General features: G+C 47.2%; 1 protein-coding gene across 2 annotated transcripts in view; it reads left to right on the plus strand.

The window, feature by feature from the left end:
• The window catches only part of EEFSEC (eukaryotic elongation factor, selenocysteine-tRNA specific), a 242339-nt gene that overhangs the window by 92121 nt on the left and 133191 nt on the right, over positions 1-17027 (plus strand). The window lies entirely within an intron of this gene.

Genomic DNA, 17027 nt, shown 5'->3' on the forward strand with positions numbered 1-17027 from the left:
AAAAGGGTAAGAAAGTGGGGGAGGAGGAGGAGATGGGCTGTGGTGGTTTCCCCGGAAGTGGAGGTGTGGCTGAGTTGAGGCCGTGCAGGAGGGAGGGCTGCCAGGAGAGATCTCTAACAGGAAAGTGCGTAGACCTTGCAAGCAGGCTGCTCTGATTCGTCGGGGAGCAGGAGGCTGAAGCGTAGAGGTGCTCCTGGGTGGGTGGGAGGAGTGGGAGGCAGGGGGCCTGTGGGACCAAAAGGCACCTGGCGCAGGAATGACTAATTCTGATGCAGTCAAGAAAATGGGAAAATGTGCTTGTTGAGCACACGGTGTTGGCAAACCTCATTGTTTTATCAATTTCTCTCTTCCTCTCTGGGCTGGTCCCTTTTGATCAATACTAAACAGCGGTCACTGGGAGACGGGGCTGCTTCCTCTTTGCTATGCAGCCTGAGACAATATCCTGCTCCTTCCGCCTCTCCTTCTCCTGCCTGTGGAGGGCAAGCGAGTGGAGAGTGTTTTTGTTTCCCTGTCATAAAGATTGATATGCCTTCCCATTTATGATTTCTTTTTTCAGATCCAACACCTGCAGCTCTCCCTCAGAATTCTCAAGTTGGTTAAATTAAAGCTCCAGCCCTGTGAATGGGCCAAATATGTCATAAAAGATTTCCTGGCACAGCCTTTTGTTAGCAAAATTCATCAATCCGATAAAATCGACACATTTAGATAAGTGTTGCATAAGAATTCAGACTTTGTTATTCCCAACGGAAGTGGATATGAGACTGTAAAAAGGAAGATAAAAAATTATATCTTCTTTTTAGTGAGTTATTTGATCTCCCTGCCGTTTTATTTACTTGTCAGGAAGGGGAGAACAGGTCTTTTGGGTCCTGCTTAAAAACCCAATTCAGTGTCAGTGTTATTCACCAAGCAGACTGGACCCCCTGGGGAGCTCTTAGGGTACTTGTGAGGGTAAATTCATAGTAACAATTTGGATTAATTAAATTGAAGGAAAATTCTCACTTGCATGTCTGAGTTGCTATTCCTGTTTTAATTTGTTGGTCGAAGGTCAAATTGGGGGCTTTCTCACACATCCAGAGGAAGCTGTGCCTTGGAGGGGCCCTGGCAGCCCCTACCCAGCTCGTCCAGCACCCAGAGGACTGGCAGAGAAGGAGAGGTTGTGGCTCACAAGGGCTGTGGTGTGTGGGCCTCTGGCAGGCTAGGCTGGCTTGCCTGGTAGAGAGCGTCAGCTTTGCTGGGTGGCAGAGAACTTCTTTAAATCATTGTAGGTGATCTTTTCACACAAGGAGCCCTTGGTGAGTAAATCCTGTGTCAGTGCTGGTCCAAATGCACAAAATTTCCTACCTAGAGAGGAAAAATTTATACTGATGGACCATGTACATCTTGACCCCTGAAAAGGGTTTAAAACATAAATTTCTTTATTCATCCAAAGAGTAGTTGAATGAAAATGTAGAAAACAGAGAAAAGTTTTTTCTTCTTCTTTATTTGAATGGGGTATTGACAGAGAAAGAGAGAGAGGTGGGGGCAGGGGTGAGGGGAAGGGGAAGAAATGTTCCATCTACTGATTCACTTCCCAAATGTATGTAGTAGCCAAGGCTGGGCCAGGCTGATGCCACTAGTGTTGACCTCCTTCCTGGTCTCCTACATGGGTGGCAGGAACTCAAGTGTTTGGGCCACCATCCATTGCCTCTTAGGTGCTCTTGAAGACAGCTGGAGTATCCAGGACTCAATCCAGACACTCTGATGTCGGATGTGAGGTATCTGTCCAAAGCACTGCTTTCAATTCCATTGAATATCTACTCCTACATACTGAGGGGTGGAATTGTTGGTTTGTAATGATACTTCTGTGTTTAACTTTTAAAGAATTGCCAGTCTGTTTTCCACAGTGGCTACACCACTTTAAATTCCCAGAAGCAGTACTTGAGGATTCCAGGTTCTCCATTCTCACCAACACTTGTTATTTTCCCACAGCCATTATAGTAGGTATAAAGTGGTATCTCATTGTGATTTTTGATTTGTATTTGCCTAATGCCTAGTGATGCTGAATCATCTTTCCATATGTTTATTGACCATTTGTTTGAAAAATTATTTATTCAGATCTTTTGCTCCTTTATTAATTGGTTTGCTTTTGTTATTGTTGAGTTGGAAGAATGGTTTATATATATATATATTTTAAAGATTTATTTATTTAAAAAGCAGAGTGAGAGAGAGAGAGAGAGTGTGTGTGTATAAGGGAGATCTTCTGTTCACTAGTTCATTCTCCAAATGGCTGCCACAGCCAGGTGTGGGCTAGGCTGAAGCCACGAGCCAGGAACTGTGTCCTGGTCTCCCACTTGGGTGGCAGAGAGTGGGCCATCTTTCACTGCCTCCCCAGGTGCGTTAGCAGGAAGCTGGATCAGAAGTGAAGTAGCCAGGACTTGAACTGCAGCTCTGGTATGGGATGCTGGCATTGGAAGCAGTTGCTTAACTCTTTGCCATGACGCCAGCCCCTCTTCGTATATTCTGAACATTAATGCTTTGACAGAGATGTGATTTGCAAATATTTTCTCCTATTCTGTAGGTTGTTTTTGTTTTGTTTTGTTTTGCTTTCTTGATAGTGTCCTTTGGTGAAAAAGCTCTTAATTTTGTTGAAATCTAATTTAGTTTTCTTTTGTTCCCTGTGCTTTAAGAGTTACATGCATGAAATCATTTTCAGATCCATTGTCAGAAAGATTTGCCCCAATGTTTTGTCTCAGAATTTTATAGTTTTAGTTCTTAAGTTTAGGTCTTTGATCCATTTTGAGTTAATTTTTGTGTATGGATAAGAATTCGATGTCATTCTTGTAAAACTTTTATTAATTTGAGATGCCGAGACAGGTATAGGCAGGCAGGCAGAACAAGAAATCTCGTATCCTCTTCTTCACTCACCAAATGCCTGCAATAGCATGGGCAGCTCAGTCCAAGGATGGAGCTAGGGACTCAGCCTGGGTCTCCTGTGTGGGTGGCAGGGACTCAGCTACTGGAATTAGGAACAGAGCCAGCACTCTGCTGTGGGATGTGAACATCGCAACTCTTAGGCCAAATGCCCACCCCACTCCGTTTTTGTGCATGTGGATATCTAGTTTTCCCAGCATTGGTTGATGAAAAAAATATATTGTTTCCCCTTTTAAGTTTGTAAAAAATTACTTAACCTTATGCCCACATGTGTGGGCTTATTCTAGGCTCTCTAGTCTATTTCACTGGTCTCTGTGTCATTATCCCCATGTCACAGTGTATTATGGCTGCAGCTTAGTAAATTTCAAAATTTGAAGTATTAGTCCTCCAGCTTTGTTCTTTTTCAAAATGTTCTGGCTGTTTGGGATCTCTTATAAGTCCATGTGAATTTGAGGATCTACCTTTCCATGTCTGTGAAAAGGCTTAGAATTTTGATAGGGATTATATTGAATTTGTAGATCTCTTTGGTTAGCTCTGATATCTTAACAGTATTTGCTCTTCCTGTCCATGAACATGGGATGTCTTTCTGTTTATTTATGTCTTTATTTTTTTAAAAGATTAATTTATTTACTTGCAAGTCAGAGTTACACAGAGAGAGGAGAGAGAGAGAGGTCTTCCATCTGCTGGTTCACCCCTCAACTGCTGGAGCCGTGCTGATCCAAAGCCAGGAGCCAGGAGCTTCTTTCAGTCTCCCACGTGGGTACAGGGGCCCAAGGACTTGGGCCATCTTCTACTGCTTTCCCAGGCCATTGCGGAGAGCTGGATTGGAAGTGGAGCAGCCAGGCCTTGAACCAGTGCTCATGTGAGATGCCAGCGCTTCAGGCCAGGGCATTAACCTGCTGCGCCGCAGCGCCAGCCCTGATTTGCATCTTTAATTTCTTTTAGCAATGTTTTATAGTTTTCAGTGTTTTGCTTCATTGTTCAGATGTAGCGTGAGTAGTTAATTCTTTGAGATGCTATTATAAATAGAACTGCTTTTTTTTTTTTTTAAAGATTTATTTATTTATTTGAAAGTCAGAGTTACACACAGAGAGAAGGAAAGACAGAGAGAGAGGTCTTCTATGTGCTGGTTCACTCCCCAATTGGCTGCAACAGCCAGAGCTGTGCTGATCTGAAGCTGGGAGTCAGGAGTTTCTTCCAGGTCTCCCATGTGAGTGCAGAGGCCCAAGGACTTGGGCAATAGCAGAGAGGTGGATCGGAATTAGAGCAGCCAGGTCTCCAGCTGGCACCCATATGGGATGCTGGCACTACAGGCAGTGGCTTTACACACTACACCACAGCGCCAGCCCAGGAACTGCTTTCTAAATTTCCTGTTTGGATTGTTCACTGCTGGCATAAGGAGACAAAGCTAATTTTTGGGTGTTGATCATGTCATCTGCAACTTGGCTAAATTTGAGCACCCCCATTTCTAACATACACCTGCATTCATAAGGTGCTTACATTTTTATTTTTATTTTTGTTTTTATTACTTAACATTTTATATAGTAGTTCCTCAGATAACATATCACTATGTTGTTAGCTTTAGGAATACTTAAGTTTTTCTTCTTACAGATACATAGCCAGGGGGCCAGCACTGTGGCATAGCAGGTAAAAGGCACTGCCTGCAGTGCTGGCATCCTATTGAGCTCTGATATGAGCCCTTGTGGCTATCTGGGGACTGAACCAGCAGATGAAAGACCCCTCTCTCTCTTTGCCTCTGCCTCTCTTTAACTCTGCCTTTCAAATAATTAAATCTTAAAAATAAATAAATAAATAAATACATAGCCCAGAGTGAACATCTTTGTGTATTCATTAACCTTTGTACTTTGTTTCTTTTCTTTTTTTTTTTTTTTAATATTTGTTTATTTACTCGAGAGGCAGAGTTACAGACAGAGGAAGAGATAGAGAAGTCTTCCATCTGCTGGTTCACCCCACAACGGCCAGAGTTGAGCCGATCCAAAGCCAGGAGCCAGGAGTTTTCTCCAGGTCTCCCACATGGGTGCAGGGGCCCAAGTGCTTGGGCCCTCTTCTACTGTTTTCCCAGGCCATCAGCAGGGAGCTGGATCCCATATGGGGTGCTGGAACCACAGGTGGATGCTTACCTACTACTCCAGAGCACCAGCCCCTTTCAGTTTCTTTTTTTTTTTCTTTCTTTTTTAAGATTTATTTTATTTATTTGAAAGACAGAGTTAGAGAGAGAGGTGGAGACAGAGAGAGAGGTTGTGGGGAGCAACTGGGAGCAACTCGGACTAGACTAAGTTACTGGAATTAAGACTTATTCTATGCATCTGCTTTCCCACAATATGGCGCTGAGAAGGGAAACAGCTTCTACACAGCTGCCTCCAGTTCAACCAATAAACTGTGGGACCTGCTCCTGATTGGAGCAGCGTACTCGGCGTGTGGGTAGCAGAGTTGGGATTGGTGGAAGAGGACTATAAAGGAGGAGAGAGACGGCATGTACCGTCTAACATCTAAGGGGAACATCTAAGGGGAACATCTATCTGAGGGAACACCTGTGCAGCCCCCGAGAGAGCCGGCCGGCGGTGTGCCGCTCCCCCGCGGAAGTGGGGAATGTGGCTAGGGGGAACCGCCCTTCCACGGAGGTGGAAGGGTCGGTAGCCAACCCGGGAAGAACCAGCAGCAAACCCGGGGAGGGCCGAGCAGACGAAAGAACAGCGCAGGGTCCTGTGTCGTTCCTCCACGAAGACGGGGAGCGACAAGAGGTCTTCCATCCGGTGGTTCGCTCCCCAGATGGCCACAGTGGCCGGAGCTTTGCCCATCTGAAGCCAGGAGCCAGGAGCTTCTTCTGGGTCTCCTACGTGGGTGCAGGGGCCCAAGGACTTGGGGCATCTTCCACTGCTTTCCCAGGCCATAGCAGAGAGCTGGATCGGAAGAGGAGTAGCTAGAAATAGAACCGGCACCCAAATGGGATGCCGGCACTTCAGGTCAGGGCTTTAACATGCTGCACCACAGCCTCTCCCCCCCCTCCCCTTTCAGTTTCTTAGCCCTAATGAGTTCCCAGCTTTGTGATTACTGGATTGAAGGGCACAGATGTTTGAAACATTTTGTTATACATTGCTGTGTTATTTCCCAAATGTGTTCTACCATTTTACACAGGTGTCAATAGCTAACATTAATTTATTATTATTTCAAAATATTGTATTTAGTATTGTTTTAAAATACATTTGAAACATGGTTGGCTAGAAATGATGTTTTACTGCTTTTTTAATATGAAGTTTTTAATTACTGATGAAATTGAGCATTTTTCCTTAAGTGTATTAAGCAGTTGTGCTTATATGTATGTGAGTTATGCTCATGTTTTTTGTCTGTTTGCCTCTTGTGATTTTAATGCTTTCTTCTTGATTTTCAAGCGTGTTTAATATTAAAAAAGATATTGCTGTTAACTCTTTGCCTATTACATTTGCTTCAAATAAGTCATCAGCATTTGTCTTTCCATTTTGGTTCTTTTTTTGACATGCAGACGTTTCTAATTTTTATGTAGTCAAACTCTTTGATTGTTTTCTTTGTGATTTCTTTATCTCTGAAAGCATTTAAAATTACTGTTGCATAAGCATTTATCAATGCTAACAGAAATAAAAATAGAAGATAAAAATGTACCCACAATCTTCCCAATGCATCAAATTAAAGTGTTTTTTCCGCAGGATCCCTGTCAGTCTTTCCCACCTGTACATAATTTGAGGGAGTTGTTATCACAACATTGACACTGTTCTGTGTTCTAGGCTTTTCTGTTTATTTCTCCACTAAATGTTATCATCTGACAGCATCCTTGATATATCTTTCCCCTAGACTCCTGCTGTGTTTCTCCTGCTCCATGAATACTTTTTATTTCTTTCTTTCTGTTTTAGCCCAGGCCCTCTGCTGAGAGCCCACCTGGGGCTCCACTGGTCCTGCTTCCCTGCCTGGTCTTGGGGTAAATGCCAATCTCAAGGGATTTGTCTGCCTCTGTGCAGACTGTTTTTTTTTTTTTTTTTTTAAGATTTATTTATTTATTTTAAAGGCAGAGTTACAAAGAGGAAGTGGCAGAGAGAGAGAGAGAGAGAGAGAGAGAGAGGTCTTCAATCCACTGGTTCATTCCCCAAATGGCCACAACAGCTGGAGCTGGGCTGATCCAAAGCCAGGAGCCAGGATCTTCTTTAAAATCTCCCATGCAGGTGCAGGGGCCCAAGGATTTGGGCCATCTTCTACTGCTTTCCCAGGTCATAGCAGAGAGCTGGATTGGAGGGGGAGTAGCTGGGACTTGAACCAGCACCCGTGTGGGATGCTGGCACTCCAGGTGGTGGCTTTACTGGCTACGCCACAGCACTGGTCCCATCTTGTGCAAAGTTTTAAAGGCATGCATTCCATTGGTGCTAGCTGTGTGGTCTTGGGCAAGTCACTTAAGCTCTCTGAGTTGCTGTTTGTTCTCTGTGAAGGCTAATGTGCTTCGTGGTGAGGGAGTGTTTGATACGGAGCCTGGCATCACAGCTGTAATGTATGAGGTGCCCACTGTGTACTTGGCCCTGTGCTAGGGATTTCCCACACACAGCTCATTGACTAAGATCTTTACCAGAGGTAGGTTTTGCTTCTGGTTTGACTGCTGACTAAAATAAGACTTGTGAAATGTTGGCAATATAATTTCTGTATCAAACCCAAAACTGGTATTTTATTTGTTTGTATTTCTTTTATATGGGTGATACATTTCCATGTGTGTGTGTATGTATGATTATACACACATAAATATCTTATTTTTACTCCTCTGAGATTAATTTTTGAGTGCTGGCAAAGGTCAGCCTGCATGCACAGTCAGCACATCTGGGCCCAGCCCCCATGATGCTCTGCAGCTGCGAGGGAAGGAGGAGGCAGGAGGCAGGAGGCGCACTGGGTGTGCTCCAGGTTAGCTCCTGCCATGCCGCCTTAGCTGCAGAGCTGCTGTCTTGGGCTGGAGCCTTTTGTGCTCCCAGAACTCAACAACCAGGGACGTCTGGGCTCTCTTTTGGGGGGTTTCATGGGACCAGATCTGCCTTCTGCAGCCAGAAACCAGGGTGCCCCAGTGCGCAACACATTCAGGAAACCAGCAGGGCCAGCTTCTTCTCTTGAGCCTGGGAAAGGGCCAGACAGCTGGCCCAACGTGACTTTATGTTTTTTTATAATATGTTGCCCAAAAGGGTTTGGATAAAAATAATTGAATTTCCGAAAGCTTTATGGTTAATCGCTGGAATTCTCCGTGTAGGTTCTTACCCTCTCCATCCCTCTGGGCCTCAGACTCAGGGTGTGGAAGCAGCCAGTGCGCGTGGGCTGGGTCCTGGCTCAGGCTCTGCCGACAGCTCTTCCTCTCAGCCCTCGCCTCCTCCCACCAGAGAGGCCTGGACTCTGGGCTGCTGCAGCCCCGCCACTTTCTCCCGGCCCCCCCGCATCCTGGGCCAGTCTCCGGCTTCCCTGGAATGGCCACGTGAGCCCCACTCATTGGGTGCTGCGGTCATGGGAGTGCTTGGCCCAGGGCCCGGCACAGAGCAGGCCTCGGAGATGTGCCCACTCGGGTGCCTGCCAGTTCCCTGGCTTTTCCCTTGTGTTTCTCCTTTCCTGCCTCCCTTCCTTCTTGTTTCCATTCTTCCCTTCCATCTTCTCACTGTTTCTTTTTTAAGATTCTTTTCCCTTGCCTCTGCCCTCCCCGCACGTTCCTATCTCTGTCTGGCACCGCCTTCCTGAGGCAGCTCCTCTCTGCAAGGCAACAGGGCCTGTCTGAGCTGTCCTGGGATTGGTAGGCGAGCGAGTCTCAGGTCCCGTCAGGCATCGCTGTCCTGAATGGACGTCGCCTGGTCACACTCACCACTGGGGCCCCTGGTGGCTCCCGAGATTGCTTCAGTTGCTCTTTAGGGAACTCCAGGTTCTTTTCATCTTCAACAACAACAACAACAACAAAAAAGCTGATTTTCTTTGAGGGTTTGCTCCCACGAAGGCCAGGGCTGTGTGGTGAGGATCAGACAACCCAGTGGAGCTCCTCCCTGCCAGAGCTTGCTGTCTGGTTGAGCAGAAAAAAGAGTGGACGCTGAAGACAGGAACCTGAGCTGAAGTGGCTCTTCTGAGCAGTGTGGAGCTTCTGAGAAAGGAGGATCTAACCCATTCTGGAAGGGCAAGTGGTAACTAAGCAGGGGCGAAGGTCAGGCCAGGGCACCACCACCATGTGCTGGTGCAGGTGCTGGTGGCACCCCTGGTGCTCATGGCACCTTATGTACACTAACTCCTCTGGCCTGGGAGATGGCCTATAGCACAGGCCAGGCCATTAACTGGTAGACAAGGAAATGGAGGCTGAGTAAGGAGATCTCACTTCAGCCAGTTTAGATGGAAAACCAGTGCCTGGTTCCTGCCCCAGGCTGCCGGTTGCCTCGACAGCAGAGGGGCAGGAGGTGTGGCCGCAGTGTGACCTGAAGCTGGCACTGGGCCAGGCTGGAGATTTTTACCCATTATGCAGAGGTTGGGCTGAGTGAGTCACTGTGCAGGGGCTGGGGCACATCACAGAGGGCCTTGTGCACCAGCCCAGGGTCTGGGCTCCATCTTGGGCTGACCCCAGAGCCCCTGAGAGTAGGGAGGGGGAAGGCTCATGCCTCCAGATGGTGCTCCTGGAAGTTTCTCCCAGTACAGCTGGTGCCTGGTATAAGGATGCACACAGACTTTTAAGCGTAGTTGGTGCTGTGGCTCACTGGGTTAATCCTCCACCTGCGGCGTTGGCATCCCATATGGGCGCCGGTTCTAGTCCTGGTTGCTCCTCTTCTGGTCCGGCTCTCTGCTGTGGCCTGGGAAGGCAGTAGAGGATGGCTCGAGTGCTTGGGCCATGCACCCGCATGGGAGACCAGGAGGAAGCTACCTGGCTGCTGGCTTCAGATCGGAGTAGCTTTGGCCATTTGGGGAGTGAACCAACAGAAGGAAGACCTTTCTCTCTTTCTCTCTCTCACTGTCTATAACTCTACCTGTAAAACAACAACAACAACAACAACCAGTCTGGTGGCCAGGATGGTAAGGCTCTGCCCCACGTTGTAACTGGGTAAGAGTGCAATCAGTGGATGGCTGGAGCCATAAGATGAAGCAGTGACCCGCTGCGGTGACTTCTGAAAGATGCGGAACTCAGAGACCAGGGCACTGCCATCCGAGGTCAGATCCAGGAAGCAGCTTGGTGGCATACAGCCGGGTGGGACTAGACTGAGGCACAGACTTGGGAATTGTCCACAGTGGAGCTGTGGCTCAGGCTGTCAGGGCTCAGGGAGCTCCTGAGGGGGAGAGGCCGGGGGTCGTCAACCGAGGGAGTAAGGGTTTGGGGTTGTGGGTGAGGGGCTGTGGAGACGGCCGGATGGCTGGGATCTGAGTTAGATGTCACAGAGGGAAGCAAGTCTGAGGGAGGAGCTTGACTGCTGGGGAGCTGCTGGAACTTGGTTCTGTGCTGCAGTCCCCACCCCAGCACACAGGGTCCGTGCCTTGATCACTGCCCTGGCCCCCGGCCCGTCACAGAGTCGATAGCTCCATCCGTGCCCCAGACCCACACCCCACTGCTGCAGGCTTTGTCGATTGGTGTGCACTCTCCACCGAGCCTGGCACAGAGGAGTGCGTAGTAAGTACATGTCCCTGGCTTGAAAGGAAGCAGTCAGAGGTGATGTTGTAAGAAAATCAGACGTGTGCTGTAGTAAGCAGGTGCTGTGTTCGTTTTGAAATGTGAATAGAAAGAGAAATTAAGTGTCAAATGAAAGAGGCAGGCTGCTGTGAGGGTCACTTTCTCCCTACGGAGAAGAGAAGTCTGGGACCAATAAAAGGCAGCAGGCACCAGTGCGGAGAAGAGCCTGGAGGGGGCGTGTGAAGGTCGCCTAGGGGTGCCTTGGGTCAGAGGGGACTCCAGGAAGGGTCCTGTAGCTGTCCTGGTGGCCCTGGTGCAGGGCATTCCTTGTCGCACTCCTTCCAGTTCAGTTGCCTCCTCCAAGGCTGGCTTCCCCCTCTGCTTCCTTTGGGGCAGCACCGTTGGGGAATGAACCAACAGGCCCGGGGTCAGGTGTTACCCAGAGCGCAGGCCTCACACGCATGGCAGGCGATGTGCGTCTGGGTCTGGACTTAGCTGTGGCACAAGGGCAGTGAGCTGTGGGAGGAAGCTAATTCTTTTTCAGTCATCTTTCAGTCTTTTTGTTAAGTTCAGACGCGTGTCTCGAATTGGTGCATACATAGTGTCTTCAAGATTTCCCCAGCATTTTAACCAGGCTCAGTGGCTTCAGCAGGCAATTGTATCTAGCCAGAATTTATACCTCTGTTTTGTTTTCTTTTTCTTTCTTTCTCTTTCTCTCTCTCTCTCTCTCTCTCTTTTTTTTTTTTTTTTTTTTTTTTTTTTTGTAGCTACAGTAGAAGATTTCTTATCCCCTGAGATTGGATTTTGGTTATTCAAAAAAAGTGCCTTAAAACAGGGAATTGGGGCCGGTGCTATGGTGCAGTGGGTGAAAGCCATGGCCTGAAGCACCGGCATCCCATATGGGTGCCAGTTCTAGTCCCGGCTGCTGCTTTTCCAATTCCGCTCTCTGCTATGGCTTGGGAAAGCAGTAGAAGATGGCCCAAGTCCTTGGGTCCCTGCACCCATGTGGGAGACCAGGAGGAGGCTCCTGGCTCCTGGCTTAGGATCGGTGCAGCTCTGGCCGTTGCGGCCAACTGAAGAGTGAACCATCGGATGGCAGACCTCTCTCTGTCTCTCTGCCTCTCCTCTTTGTGTAACTCTGACTTTCAAATAAATAAATAAATCCTTAAAAAAAAAACCAAACCAGGGAATCATAAAAAAAAGTGACATTCATACCTTAACTGTGCTATTTTAACTTAAAACATCCGTATGCATATTTCTTTGAAAAACCAACTATGTGAGTTGGTACAGAGAAAATACCACATTTACACATTGCACCTCTCTCCGTCAGCTCCCCAGTATTGGTTGTCGGTCCAGGTTGGTCTGAGGCAGCTCAGCCAGTTGAGCAGTTTTGTGTCCTGAGTTAGGTCCATTTGCTCTTCTTTTTGTTTCTTTGAGATGGTTGTGGTTTCTACATCATTTATGTCTTCAACTTTTCAAAAATGATTACTTATAATCTATATATTTTCTTTAATTCACCTGAATTCTAGGAAGTCAACTACATTTTATATTTTTCCTTGTTTGGTTAGAATTTGAATTTTCAGAAGTTCTAGGGTTTGTTGATTTGCAATAATGAAAAGTTGTAGTTTGTGGTTCTGTAGTTGCTGCAGGCTGCCACTGTTAGCATCTGGCTCTTTTTTTATTTTTAAGACTTATTTATGGGGCAGTGTTGTGGTGTAGCAGGCTAAGCTGGCTCCTGAAGCCTCAGCATCCCATTTCTGCATGGGTTCATGTTGCAGCTGCTCCATTTCCAATCTATTTTCCTGCTAATGTGCCTTGGGAAAGCAGTAGAAGGTGGCCCAAGTACTTGGGCCTCTACCACTCACATGGGAGACCCAGATGGAGTTCCTTGCTCCTGACTGTGGCCTGGCCCAGCCCTGGATGTTGCGGTCATTTGGAGAGTGAACAAGTGGTTGGAAGATCTCTCTCTCCAACGTGGCTCTGAAGCTAAGAGGCAGGAATTCCATCTGGCTCTGCACACCTGAGACAGGGGTCCAAGTACCTGGGATATCTGCCACTGCTTTCCTACGCACATTAGCAGGGAGCTGGGTCAGTAATGGAGTAGTCGGGACTTGAACTGGAACCCATATGGGATGCCAGCATTGTAGGTGGTGGCTTAACTCCCGTAGTGCCACAATACTGGCCCCTGGCTGTTGTTCTCCTGTGTGCACCCTAGGCCACAATACTGGCCCCTGGCTGTTGTTCTACTGTGTGCACTCTTTCCTTTGTGTGCAGTTGTTTCTCCTGGCTAAGTCCTGCACTTTGACCATGTTGTAGCGATGTTTACCACAGTGACTTTCTGGAGAAAACCTCAGTAAATGACCACGCCCGTTGTGAGATTTTTCACTTTTTGTTGTCCTGGTGCCCTCCCCAGGGACTCCCTGACTCTGTTCCAGCGCTTGCTGGCAGACAAGCCGCCCAGCCTGTCTTTTCTTCCAGGATGAGCCCACTGGCTGGTACTCCAAGATGCCTTTCATCTCTGAACCACTGCCTAACGCACCGTCGGGTTCTTTAAGGTGAAGCAAGAATTGCAAAGCAGTGTGAGTGCAGAACTTTCCCATAACCTCTCCTCATGTCCTCTCTGGTTTTTGAATATACACCTAATTTAACACCACATTTTAAAGAGATCTTCCCTAACACATCTTTTCAGAGCACTCGGTTTAAGAAATAGCTGTTACCATGCTGTTGCTTCATGACACTGAGTTAAATTACGTTCTTATGGTAACACAGTAACTGGCATTACCAAGGTGAGGACATAACCAGAATGCCTGTTGTTCGGCTTCAGGGTCCACTGGTGGGGACAAAGATGTAGGAATACTGGCCTCTCGAGTGTGGCCTTAAGCCTCAGGCTGTCTCCTCAGTGTGGACATTCATTGTGCCAGGCACCATGCTCAGGTTTGGCACAGGGAATGGAGTTGGTTGGTCAAGGATGCCCTAGCAGTGGCAGGTGGGGGAGGGCTTCTACTCTGTCTTTTATTTGTGGCAGACGATTGGTTTTTCCAGTTAGATGGTGTTATAACAATGCCTTTTAGAAGAAATATATTTAAATAAGAACATGAATTCTTTTTTTTTTTTTTTTTTTTTTGACAGCTAGAGTTAGAGAGAGAGAGAGAGAAAAAGGTCTTCCTTCCGTTGGTTCACCCCCCAAATGGCCACCACAGCCAGAGCTACACCAATCCGAAGCCAGGAGCCAGGAGCTTCCTCCAGGTGTCCCACGTGGGTGCAGGTGCCCAAGCACTTGGGCCATCCTCCACTGCCTTCCCGGGCCACAGCAGAGAGCTGGACTGGGAAAGGAGCAACCAGGACTAGAACCCGGCGCTCTTTTGGGATGCCAGCCCCACAGGTGGAGGATTAACCCAGTGAACCATGGCGCCACCCCCCACCCCATTTTTTTTTTTAAGAACATGAATTCTTTTAAAGAAAAAACTAGAGCCAGCAGTAGCTCAGGTTGGGACCAGTGGCCTGAGCGCAGAGGAGCAGGGATACAGGGAGCAGGACAGCCACGATGCTCTTCTCCCCTCCCTGTGCCTGTGCCGAGGGCTGGGGATGGCTCTGGGCTCCATCTTCTGGTCTTCTGTGTAGGAAGACCAGAGGTGCCATCTGACAGTGGGGCAGGCATCCCTGGGTCCTGGGGAGTCCAGCATAGTAAGACTTTTGAGACCTGAGTACCAGACTCAAGGCTTCTCCTGGCTTCTGCCATCTGCTTCCCTTGTGACCCCATAGTAGTCACTCAGCCTTGCTGTTCCTCATCTCTAAAATGATGATGTAATCACCGACACATTGTGAGGATTACATAGGGTACTATGAACGCAAGAATCTCGCCAGGTGCCATGTGTACGGTGCGTGTGCCACTGTTATTTGCAAACAAATGAATGATTCTGAATCTGGGAATGATATGACAGTTCTTCCTATCTCATAGGGTTGTTAAAGATCTTGCAAATTTATGACTTAATTTGAAAGTGATAACAAACTGTCAGAATATTGGCTGCTGTAATTACAGTTATCATATAATTCTGTCACTGGTTTGAGAACTAAAACTACTAGAAGGCACGAGTTTTGTTAATGCATTTAGTCCTGGTGACAGGACTAACTGTATGTTCCCTGGTGTTCGGAGATCAGCCATGTTGCGAATCTTTTGTGGACTTGAGACGCACACCTGTCTGCCCAACCTACCTGGAGCGTCACTGTTGGACCTTCTCAGGGTGGAAGGGAACTCTGCTGGCTGTGTGAGCTGGCCGGGCTTCAGGACGCTCTTCTGTCAAATAGGGGCAGGAGGAGCAACAGTGTTGCCGGGCTGGGGATGAGGAAACGGCAGTGAAAGCCCCACAGGTCATTGCTGGAACTGTAGGTGCTCCGTGGAGGACCCTGTCCTTTGCTCACTCCTGCCGTGTTGAGCACTGGACTGCATACACGCAGAAAGGCCCGACTAGCAGGTTTTAGAGTTGAGAAGCTAAGGGCGGTGCTTGGTGGAGGAAGCAAAGTCCAGGAGTAGAAGGGGTACCGAAGGGGCCGGGGTTAGGGCACAAGTTAAGATGCCTGCGTCCCCCGTCGGAGTCCTTGGGTTTGATACCTGGCTGACTCCAGCATCTTGATAATGCAGACACTGGAAAGTGTCTAATGCAGTGGTGATAGCTTAAGTCATTGGGTTCCTGTCTCCCTGGATGGAGTTCCTGGTTCCCAGCTGTGGCCTTCGCTCAGCCCTGGTTGTTGTGGCCATTTTAGGAGTGAACCAGTGGAAGGAAGATCAGTCTCTCTCTCTCTCTCTCTCTTTCTCTCTCTCTGCCCATTAGCTTCTCACAATAAATGAATAAATTAAGAAATAATTTAAAAATAAGCGGTAAAGAAATGTCTCCTGGAAATGCATTTAATAAATAAATAGTAGTTGTCTAACATTAAATGGCTTATTGAGGAAATACAAATGAAAATAAAATATATTAAAAATAACCAAAAAAAGTGATTACCTGTTTTGGTATTATACAATGAAATAGTCATCTCAGATGTTCATGGTATTAAATCTTTCAATCTATGTTTTTTCCTCTTAATGAAGATGTAATTCACATACATAAAAGTCACCTTTTCAGTATGTAAAGATGTACCTGCTGAGGGCCGGCACTGTGGCATAGCAGGTTAAGCATCTGCCTGCGGTGCCGGCATCCCATTTGGGCAATGGTTCGAGTCCCGGGTGCTCTAGTTCTGATCCAGCTCGCTGCTGATGGCCTGGTAAAGCAGTAGAAGATTGCTTGGGCCCCTGCACCCAGATGGGAGACCCAGAAAAAGCTCCTGGCTCCTGGTTTCAGATCGGCCCAGTTCTGGCCATTAGGGCCAATTGGGGAGTGAACCAGTGGTTGCAAGACCTCTCTCTCTGTCTCTCCCTCTCTCTGTCTGTAACTCTGCCTCTGAAATAAATAAATAAAATCTTTAAAACAAAGTGCTTGCTGTCCCCAACATTTAATTTCAAAACATTTTCATTATCCCAACAGAAAACCCTGTGTCATCAACCCAGCACCTCTCCATTCTCCCTAGCAAACGGTCTGGGAGCTGCCATCTTCTTTCTGCCTCTGTGGGCTTACCAACCCTGCGTATTTCCTGTGGTGGAGTCACACACTGTGTGTACTTTGTGTCAGGCTTCTTTCCCTCGGCATGTTTTTGAGTTTCATCTGCACTTACACGTCTGCTTTTACTTCATTCCTTTTTATGACTGAATACTAGTCCGTTATGTGTATATACCACAGTCTGTGTATCTACTTATCAGTTGATGAACACTCGAACTGTTTCTGCTTTTTGTCTATCACAAATAGTGCTGCTATGAACATGCTTGGACATGTATTTGTTTAAGCACTGATTTCAGTTCTTTTGGGTGTATATCTAAGAGTGGAATTGCTAATCAAGTGGTGATTCTGCGTTCTTTATATTTGAAGCGTATTTCTTGCTGCATATAGGACTCTTGGGTACCAGACTTTGCCCCCTAGTTCTCAGCTCCTTGAGTATGTCAGCCTGCTGCCTTCTGGCTCCCAGTTTCTCCTGAGAAGCCAACTGTTGATCTTACTGTGGACCCCTGTACACTGATGAGTCGCTTCCCTCTTGGTGCTTCTAAGATCCTCCCCTTGTCCTTGCTTTTTACAGTTTATAATGTGTCGAAGTGTGGATCTGAGTTTATCCTACTGGGAATTTGGTGAGCTTCTTCTGGAAATACAGATTAATGTTTTTCATCAGATTTGAGAAGTTTTATTTCTTCAGACATCTTTTCTGTCTCTGTCGCTCCTTTCCTTCAGAAACTCCCATGAGGTATTTGTTTCTATGCTGAAGTGTCTCACGTGTCTCTGAGGCTGTGGTTTTTCTTTTTCTCCCTCTCTTTAAATATGTCACTCTTATTTTAAATTTGTTTTAAGTCTGTTCTGTCTTTTCTTCCTTTTCCTCAGACTGAATAATCTCATTTGAC

The sequence above is a fragment of the Oryctolagus cuniculus genome, chromosome 10, assembly GCF_964237555.1.
Source record: "Oryctolagus cuniculus chromosome 10, mOryCun1.1, whole genome shotgun sequence".
NCBI classification, from domain to species: Eukaryota; Metazoa; Chordata; class Mammalia; order Lagomorpha; family Leporidae; genus Oryctolagus; species Oryctolagus cuniculus.